The following is a 7,307-nucleotide window of genomic DNA, read 5'->3' on the forward strand; positions in this document are numbered from 1 at the left end:
ATAGCAGGCTCCAACATGTCGGGTAATGTGCTATTTAAAAGACCAGACGCCTCCTCTCAAAAAATAGTCTTTCACAGCGGCCGGATTTCATGTTTTAAAAAATATAAAGTGGCTCCAGTGCAGGAATTGGATGCCACTTTTATGACAAAGCTTTATTTTCTTTTGAATTGTTTTTGACACTTTAGCTGAAAAATGAAGCTACTGTAATTTTTTTTTGTCAGGCAGTTTTAGTTAAACACTCATTTATACATTTATCCAGAACTTCTTGGTCCACTCAAAATGTTCTCACTGATTAGACTTGAAAGCTGAAGATCTAATCCACACAGCTGAGGATTTTCAATGTCCTTCAGGCTCAGTATTTAGATAATAATTACCTGTGGTTCTTTGATTGGTGTCTATTAATCAGTGAAATGGGAGCTTATTTCCTCATGAAAGGAGGTGGAAATTAAGGAGACACTCGCAGTCCCAAATGAAGTATTTAATTTAACACCCATCTCCCATTTTGACAATTATCTTAACACTGCTCCTGTTGCATTTGTCCCAGGATACATGTGTTGTGCCCCAATGAAATTCCAGATCACATTTCAGAAGTTGATGGGTAATTTTAATGTCTAAACAATTCATAAAATAAATTTGTTGTTGCCATTTTTAACATGGTAGATGAGCAGGAAGATGCTTCTTAAAAATATCAAAACAAAATGGCTACAATAAAGAAATGCAAGTGAAAATTATGCGGGACGGGGAAAAAATTCAAATGCACTTTTTTGGGGGGTAAAGAGAGGCATTCTATGGAACAACTTTTATGTCAATATTAACCTTAAAAATGTGCTCCTTGCAAATGAAATGTAAAGCAATGAGACCAAAAAATCCTGCACAGTACGTTTGTGTGCATAAAATGCATACCTTTATAAATGTACGCATGAAACATTCTTTATACAGTTTTAGTCCAGACAATAAAGGGTTTTTAAGATGTATGCCAATTTTGTGAAAACCAAACTATTGCAAAATGGTGGTGAACTTGTTTACTTTCTAGAAAGCCTTTGCTGTGTGTTATTAGGTGATCTAAAAACAACCCAGCTACTCCATGCCAAGAGGAACACTTGCAGCTGTTCTTACAACCTTCATTGCATACAATCTGCTGACTGCAGCATCCTGTGAACGGTTAGAGAAAATTTACACACAAAGCTGCAGAATATTCCTAAAAATGGAATAACTTGCAAAAAATACATTGTTTTGGTTAATTATAGTCGAATAAGATCAACCAAAAATGTTACTGCTTATATTTTTTTTGGATTGTGTGTAGCTACCTTCTCCAGAGAGACTACAGTTTTCTGGAGGACATCAATGTATGGTCTCCCATGGTGACAGTTGGTATCTACTCCTCCGCCATGTCTGCTGCAATGAGTAACCTAATAGGAGCTTCCAGGATCCTGTATGCTCTGGCCAAAGATAACTTGCTGGGTGAGAATATGAAACGTGTTCTGCTGTTCGCAGAGTTTATCAACCACATTTTTGGACCTTTAAAGAGTCTTATTATACACAGGATATAACATCTTAACAAGTAAGATGTTATGTCCTGATTTATTTACTGTATACGTGTATTAAAATAATCCGCAAGTGGTAGAAATGAATGAATAAACTGAGCTCATGTAGATAAAATGAGGTGATTAAAGCAGGCTGATTCTGCTCTGATCATTTAGTTTATCTAATTAAGCTTCTCGTGTGTGCTTGTCTAAGCATTTTAATATTCATCCATCTGTTTAAAATTGGCATTGCTCCTTATTGTGACAAAATGTCACTTGTTACTGATTTTTCATGGTGCAGGCATTTTAATGAGGAAGGAATCGTTTGTCAACAGATGGCTTGCTCTGTTCACTTAGAAGGAAAAAACCTTTTCCATTGTTTGTTCAGCTTCACGAGTGCACGATGACTCAGTTGTTTGTGATTTTTTAGATGATGAGCAATATGAGAGATTTTCCTAATGTTCCACATTTGTACAGGTGGCGTCTTGGCGCTGGCGAGGATAACATCTCGCAGTGGAAACCCCTGGGTTTCTGTACTGATCTCCTGGTTTCTTGTACAGGTAAATCTTTAGCTTATGGGGTAATGGTTTAAGAATGGATCCAACTTGCCAATCCATATTGTTCCTAACAAAGAGGTGGACATCTCTACTTTAAGGGAACATTTTTGATTATTGATGAGAATTGTGTGAATTGTCTCCTACACCTATAACATGGAGTACACAAGTTTTTAAAGAATTGGCCACCCCTCATATGACCCTACTTTTTGTGTGTTTGTGGCAGATGGTAGGGCCTCTTAACTGTTTTCATGGCCCTTGCCATCTGTTGAGGGACAACAGGGATTTCTAACCTTTAAAAAAATGCATATCACAGACCCCACTCTGTGATTGTGTTGGCCTGTCACTACATGACCGAGTTGCCGTCATTCCCATTTGCCTCCATTTTGTTATAACACTTGGCTGTAGAATATTTGGTAGCAAGGACATTTCTAAACGGACTGGATTTGTGCATCATGTCTCAACACCACATTAGAATTCAGTTTCAGAAAGTGACTCCTTCTTTTATAAATATTTATAGGAGGAGTCTGCATGGCTTTGTGCAGGATTATATATATACACACATGGCAATCGACATAAAGGTAATTTTATTTATAAAGCACATTTTCAGCAACAAGGCAATACAAAGTGCTGTACAGGAATTAAAAGGAAATGCAAACAAAATAACAAACCAAAATGGAGCAAAAGAAGAAAAAATTAATGTTGATCCAAAGTAAATAAACTAGTTACTCCTATTCAGGGTTGGTAGATGAGTATAAGTAAGTATCCTCCGGTCTAATTCCTTTACCTTTCAGGTAATTTGAATACCCGAGTTCAGTGAATTGGATAAGTAGAAGAATATGTTTTGTTTATATAGCACTTTATCAGCAACAAGGCAGTTCAAATATGATGAGTAGTATTGGCAATTGTCTTGTTGTGATGAAATAACTTATGTACTCTTATGAAGTACTTCAAAAAGTTTAACTATAAGAGGCTGGAAATGTTTCAGAGCATCGGGTAAAAGTTTGTATTGGATGATTGAAACAACAGATTGGGTAGTTTGGTAGTGGCTATCTTGAAGTAAACATGAAACATTATTTCAGATCTGAAATGGCTAATCTTATCTAACCACTCCAAGAGAAAACTAAATGCTTGCATCATCTTCAGTTTCATTTAAGCAAATGTCTTAATATTAAGCTGTCATACTATAGTTATATTTTCCGGCAATTCTGAAGATATTGCATAAACTGAAGTTGTGTGTTCACTCCACTAGATGGTGCTATTTGCTGACAAATTGAACACCATAGCTGGCATTGTCTCCATCCTGATCTTGTTGGTGTACGCTTCTGTAAATCTGGCCTGATTGGCACTTGAATGGGCATCTGCACCAAATTTCAGGTACTGGCACTGGGAGGCTGTAGGAATTTATCCGTTTTGAGATTTACCTGCCTGAACAGTGTATCAAGTGTTTTTTTTTTTGTTTTTTTTTTTTAGACAATCTTTCCGTTGTTTCACATGGCACACCTGCACTCTGGGCCTCTTTGGCTGCCTGGTTATGATGTTATTAGCTCCATTCATACTTTTATCAGCATAGGATTTATGCTGCTCCTCTGGGTGCTCATACACTCTCTGGGGCCCATCAGCAACTGGGGCTACATCAGTCAAGCTCTCATCTTCCATCAGGTATCTGTCAATGGCTCCTACTATACGTTAGTAATGCATTAAACCATAAGTTTCTATGTATTTTACTTGGATTTTATGCTCTAACACAAAGTTCAGTATAATTGTGTAATGAAGAAGTGGTCCTTTTTGTTATGAGGGGATACTACAAGCATTCACTGGTCAGATGCGACCAAATTTTAGACTTTTTGGGCTGTGGGCAAAACTGTGGCATAATGCCAACACTGTACCTCACTGAGGACACCATACCCATGGTGAAACATTGTTGGTAGCATCATGCTGAGATGCTCCTCTCATTTAAAAAAAACAGATCAATTTTGATGGGGAAATTGGTTAATGTCTGAAAACCTGCTAGGGCTTTTAAAATAATTGACTGAGGTGAAAGTTCACTTTCAAGCAGAACTATCATGCTAACCATAAAGGATTGACTTTGGTCAAAGTGTGTTTACCTGGTAAAATGGCCTAGTCAATGTCTAGGTGTAAAGCTAATTGAGAATTTGTAGCAAGATGACTTTCCATTGCGTCTTAGTTTGAACTACAGTGTTTTCCAAAGAATTAGTTAAAAACTTAACTCTGTAGACATGCGGAGTTGGTGGTCTTGAGTGAACACAAAGGCATGCTGCATTCAAATATCTGTGCTAATTTTTTAAAAGCCCGTTTCTTCCACTTCACAATTGGGTGCTACTTTTTCTTGTATGGTCATTAAAAAAAATCCTAACAGAATAGATTGAGCTTTGTAACTTAACAAAATTTGAAAGTTCACAGAGTGTAGATCATTTTTCAAGACCAAGTTAATGTAAAAATTAAGGTAAATGTTTTTTGTTTTTTTTTAGGTTCGCAAGTACTTGTTGCTTCTGGATGTGCGGAAGGACCATATGAAGTTCTGGAGGCCACAGGTGTTGATGGTCGCAAACCCTCGCACCTGTACGAGCCTTGTGACTTTAAACGACCTGAAGAAAAGCGGCTTGTATGTCCTGGGACATGTGGAGCTTGGACTGCTTGGTAAGCGTTTATCAAAAAGCTACAGCACTTGGATACTTCACACTTGCAGTAATATTGTTTTACTACATACCAGTGGTAATTATGGTCAAGTAAAACTGACTTTCAGGTGTCTTGTTTAGAAGATTACTTCAGCAGATTTGGCATTAATGAGTTGGTATACATCTAAATTCACAAAAGTATGGCTTGGGTTTGGAGTGACTTCTGCAATTCATTATCTGTTTAGGATAGAAAAATATAGACTTTCTCAAATTACTTGCTTCTATAAGCTACATTAGCCAAGTTGGTGCTTTCATCAATAAAATGCTGGGTGCCAATATCAATAATTCCATGTGATTAACAATGTCGGCATGAAAAACGGATCAGTTTGAGACGGGTACCAAATCATCTTTGGGTCTTTCTGTTCCTAGATATAATTGCGTAACCATGGTATCTTTTCCTGCTGAGACTAGAAAACTACAATCGTTTTATAAAATTATATTCTTGTATACCTCATTTGTTATGCCACTGCAATGATGCAAACTGTACCACATCCAATTTTTTGGTACTCCAACCACCACAATCAAAACATGATTGTGTCATTTAGAGTAACTTCTAACGCAGATTGAACACACGCATATCTTGCCGGTAATTAAAGGTCTGTCATTATGCTTCCATCATTTGTGTCTTTTGTAATTGTGCAGATGGTTTGCCAACCGATCCCCCGCAGAGCTGTTATGATTCCTGGCCGTCTTTGGTGGATCATTTAGAAATCAAGGCGTTTGTGAACCCAACTCCGGCTGACTCGGTTCGGCATGGAGTTCAAAATCTGCTCTTCATCTCAGGCTTTGGTAGGATCAAGCCACTCTATTTTTAAAGTCTTTGACATTTGTTGAGTATTGGGCTAACACATCTGCTGGCTTTAGGTGGGATGAGACCAAACACTCTTGTGCTGGGTTTTTATGATGACCGCACACCTGAAGATGGCCTCGCCAGTCATATTCTCCCATCAATAAGCTCTGATTCAGCTGCAGACTCCGATTCAGCAGCAGACTCTGAGCTGAGAACCCCATTTTCTTCCCAAATGTACAGAGACCTGAATAACCTAAACATCTTCAGGAAGAGGCAAATGTGCCTATTATTGCGGATGCTGTTAAAATGGGAAAGAATGTGGCTCTGGCTCGTTACTTCAACCAGTTCTGTCGGGAGGATGTCTTGGGCCCCCAAAGCTCAGTCGGACCATTTGTTGACTTGTGGCCTCTGAACCTTCTTCATCCAGACAGTCACAGTTATGTAAACATCTACTCCCTGTTCCTGATACAGCTGGCCTGCGTCCTTCATGAAACGCGGGCCTGGAAACGGGCAAAACTTCGCCTCTTCCTATGTGTGGAGGCAGGCTGTACGCTGCCAGAAGATGAGGAGACTAGGCTCAAGGAACTTAGGCTGTCAGCTCAGGTCCATACAGTGGCTTGGGACCAGGTGGTAGCGATGCAGAGACAAGGAGCGAGGGCAGGAGGGGAAGGCTGTTCACAGAAAAGTGAGGTCAAGACAAGAAGGTGAGGATCAAGATGGTACCCAAATGTTCCCTACTAATACGTATAATTTGACAGATGAATACGTTGGTGCAGTGAACAATCTGATTTGTCAGCATGGTTCTTCTAAGCCGGCTGTACGTTTCCTGTATCTGCCCCACCCACCAGCCGACACAAGTCGTTAGTGTGCCCATCTTCATCAAATGGACTTGTTGAGTAGGAACCTCGGCCCAGCTTTGCTCATCCATGGAATCACTCCTGTTATCACCACAGACCTCTAAAATTTCATCCGTATCCCTTGGATATCAAACATGCACAGTCAAATAAGATACTCATTTGAAAAAACGGTTAATCTAGTCTCCCATTTATTAATTTATCATGCTGGTTCAACTTTGAAACGATTTTTTTTTTTTTTTTTTTGGTGCATCACTTGGTCTAAAATGACAAATCAATGCCAGCTTAATTGGGTCAATATGAAAATATAAACTGGTTTTCAGAACAAAAGGAGCAAGGACGGTGCTTTTTTTGTACTTGTGAAATATTAAAATGAATATTCAATAAATAGTTTTTGGAAAAATTACCATGTTGAGCAGTTTTTATAAAAATAAAGCACATATATCAAAGACAATTTATTTTTTCTCCTTTACAAAAGACTTGAGTTAAAATTATCCCGTTACCTCATGTAGGAGGAATACCTTAGTTATAAATAATCAACTTTCACTGGGTTAAAAAAAAAAAATTATTAAAAAATGGCCAAATGTATGTTTGTATTTGGCTGTTGAATTCTTCATTTGAAATTAGAGCAGGGAAACTCAGGAAGGAGTTCAGCATCCAACATGGCTCCCAGAAATGGAAAACGGTAATTTGTTGTTGCACAACAATAATTTTTTTTTTTTTTAAACTCTTGGACATGTTCAATCTCATGTATGAATGTATGTCACAGTGAAATATCTTGTTGTTTTTTTTTATCTTGAAAGTACTACAATGAATAAACTCCATTTTGGTGTGAGGTGATGTCCAAATGATGTGCTTCTATCTATTCACAGTGAATAGAACGACAT

General features: G+C 38.1%; 1 pseudogene; it reads left to right on the forward strand.

Annotated features, from left to right (window-relative positions):
* Nucleotides 1-1,066: 1,066 nt before the first annotated feature.
* LOC106942933 (solute carrier family 12 member 9-like) lies at nucleotides 1,067-6,815 on the forward strand (annotated as a pseudogene).
* Nucleotides 6,816-7,307: the final 492 nt, after the last annotated feature.

This window comes from Poecilia latipinna, unplaced genomic scaffold (genome assembly GCF_001443285.1).
Source record: "Poecilia latipinna isolate Pla-1442-1.1 unplaced genomic scaffold, P_latipinna-1.0 Scaffold4695, whole genome shotgun sequence".
Classification (NCBI taxonomy): Eukaryota; Metazoa; Chordata; class Actinopteri; order Cyprinodontiformes; family Poeciliidae; genus Poecilia; species Poecilia latipinna.